The sequence below is a fragment of the Cebus imitator genome, unplaced genomic scaffold, assembly GCF_001604975.1.
Source record: "Cebus imitator isolate Cc_AM_T3 unplaced genomic scaffold, Cebus_imitator-1.0 Scaffold948, whole genome shotgun sequence".
NCBI lineage: Eukaryota > Metazoa > Chordata > Mammalia > Primates > Cebidae > Cebus > Cebus imitator.
In genome coordinates this window covers 1-2,627 of record NW_016108263.1, presented here as the reverse complement: position 1 = coordinate 2,627, position 2,627 = coordinate 1, and the positions used below count along the sequence as shown (strand labels likewise).

The window sequence follows — 2,627 nt, the reverse complement described above, 5'->3', positions numbered from 1 at the left end:
AAAAAAAAAAAAAAAAAAGGTGCTATTTTAGTATCTAAACGAGTCTAGGTGAGTCTCCCTGGAGGAGGCCTGGCGACCACATGCCCTCCCTCTCCTCCACCTCACCCCGTCTCCGCCTCCGCTTTCCCATCGAGGAGGCAGATGAGCTCTGAGGGCTGTAGAGGTCGTCCCTGTGCTGCCTGCCTCGGGTCACTACAATCCCGCAACTTTCCCTTCCTCCCTAGGATGACGCGGCACGGCAAGAACTGCACCGCGGGGGCCGTCTACACCTACCACGAGAAGAAGAAGGACACAGGTGGGGGACTGGGGCGGGGTACGGATGTGTCTCGGCGTCACCATCTCCCCTCGCGCCGAGGTTTTGCTTCCGCTGTGTCCCTGTCTCTCTCCTGCCCCCACCATACGCGGATGGCCATGACCACGTAAGCCATAGCCGGGTGATCCCGCGCCCCCATGTGGCCCGGCGCTGTGTTCCCTGCCTTCTGCGCATGGACTCACTCCTCCCAACAGAGCGTCAGGGCGGGACGTGTTGTTACCCCACGTTCCAGAGGAAGAAACTGAGGCCCAAATAGGGACAGGCACTCGAGCTTGGTAACAGCCAGAAGACTGGAGGGGAGTCAGCAGTCAGCCCCTCCACCGAGCTGCCACTCAGTGTGAGCAGGCCTGTCTGCCTCTCACGTACGCTCCAGGGTTGACACCTCCCTCTGGGTTCAGCCTGTTGCCCCAGCACACAGACAACAGCTCCTGAATGCCTGTTTCTCTCTGTGTCCCCCACCCCCACCGCGGCGTTGTCTCTGTCCTCTCTCCCGGGCTTTGGAGAGGGGCAGGTCTCCTGTTGCTCTGCCCCTCCATCACTCTGCCCATCTCCGTCCCCAGCGGCCTCGGGCTATGGGACCCAGAACATTCGACTGAGCCGAGATGCTGTGAAGGACTTCGACTGCTGTTGCCTCTCCCTGCAGCCCTGCCACGATCCTGTTGTCACGTGAGCTGGGATCAGGGGTGGGTGGGGAGGGGCAAGGGAACCACCAGGAGGAGGCTGTGTGTGTGGATCTGGCCACCAGCACAGGCAGGGAACCCTGGAGGAGTAATTTATCCTCAGAGCCTCTGTGTTCTCACCTGAGACAGGGGCATGATCCTAGTGTCTTTTTCATAGTGTGGAACATATGGAAAGGGACATGTTCCTAATGGGGTGCAGGGCTCTTGGAGCATTGCTGAGGCCACCACAGAAGGTCTTCGGGAGCACTTCCCATGACCTGCCTCTGATGGTAGTGCAAAAGCTTAACAGGTGCTGAGTCTAGGTGCTAAATACGTGCTCAGTTAGTGGTATATTTTATAGAAGACACTAATGATCAGGGCCCCCAAGGCCACCTTCAGGTCCTTTTTTTTTTTTTTGAGACAGAGTCTTGCCGTCACCCAGGCTGGAGTGCAGTGTCACGATCTTGGCTCACTATAACCTCCGCCTCCCAGGTTCAAGCAATTCTCCTGCCTCAGCCTCCTGAGTAGCTGGGATTACAGGTGCCCACCAATACACCTGGCTAATTTTTGTATTTTTAGTAGAGACAGGGTTTCACCATGTTGNAAAAAAAAAAAAAAAAAAAAAAATACACTGAAACCACTTTATTTTTATTTATTTATTTTGAGACAGAGTCTTGCTCTGTCTCCCAGGCTGGAGTGCAGTGGCGTGATCTTAGCTCACTGCAATCTCTGCCTCCTGGGCTCAAGCAATTCTCGGTGCCTCAGCCTCCCTAGTAGCAAGGATTACAGGCAGGTGCCACCACACCCAGCCTAAAACCACTTTAATAGTGTGAATTTTACGGTGTGTGAATTGTGTCTCAATAAAGTCATTTAAAAGGTGAGGTTGCACTCACGTGTGGGGAATGACCAGAGAGGTATCAAAGTAGGGTGGCAGAATGTTGACAGCTGCTAGACCCCAGGATTTGGGTACATAGGGGTTCCTTATACTATTCTGGTTTTGTATGTGTTTGAAAACTCACAGAATAAAAAAGTTTTATTTTTTGAATTGAGCTCCAGGGTTCCGGGGCTTGCTTTTCCTCCTTTGCCTGCAGTGAGTGGAGGTAGCTCTTCCCCCAGACAGAGCCCTACTCTGACCTGCTCTCTGATTGGCTGATCTGAGATGCAATCACAGCCACTATCTCCAATCGCTAGTGGACTGGCAAACACTGAATGGTTCAAGCTGGGCTAAGTGCCACTGGGCTTGTCCACTCCTTGGCCACAATCAGCCTGCAGATATGGGAGGGGAAGGGAAGGTGGAGTGGATTCATCAGTAGTGGCCCCCTTGGCGTCTTTTTTTTCCCCCTTCTCCGTTAAATGGCACAGCCACCACCCCAGCTATTCTGAAGTAGTGGCTAGAATTTGAATCCTGGCCTCCTGCCCTTTTACCTTCAAAGAGTTTTGTTGTTAAAGGTGCTATTTTAGGCCGGACGCGGTGGCTCACGCCTGTAATCCCGGCTTTGGGAGGCTGAGGCGGGTGGATCACTAGGTCAAGAGATCGAGACCATCCTGGTCAACATGATGAAACCCGTCTCTACTAAAAATACAAAAAATCAGCTGGGCATGGTGGCGCGTGCCTGTAATCCCAGCTACTCAGGAGGCTGAGGCAGGAGAATTGC

General features: G+C 53.5%; 1 long non-coding RNA gene across 1 annotated transcript in view; it reads left to right on the top strand.

Moving 5' to 3' along the window:
- The window catches only part of LOC119469884, an 18,434-nt gene extending 17,421 nt beyond the window's left edge, over positions 1-1,013 (top strand). The window contains exons 2-3 of the long non-coding RNA XR_005198735.1: positions 225-295; positions 874-1,013. This is a non-coding gene — a long non-coding RNA (uncharacterized LOC119469884). The remainder of the gene's footprint in view (positions 1-224; positions 296-873) is intronic.
- Positions 1,014-2,627: the final 1,614 nt, after the last annotated feature.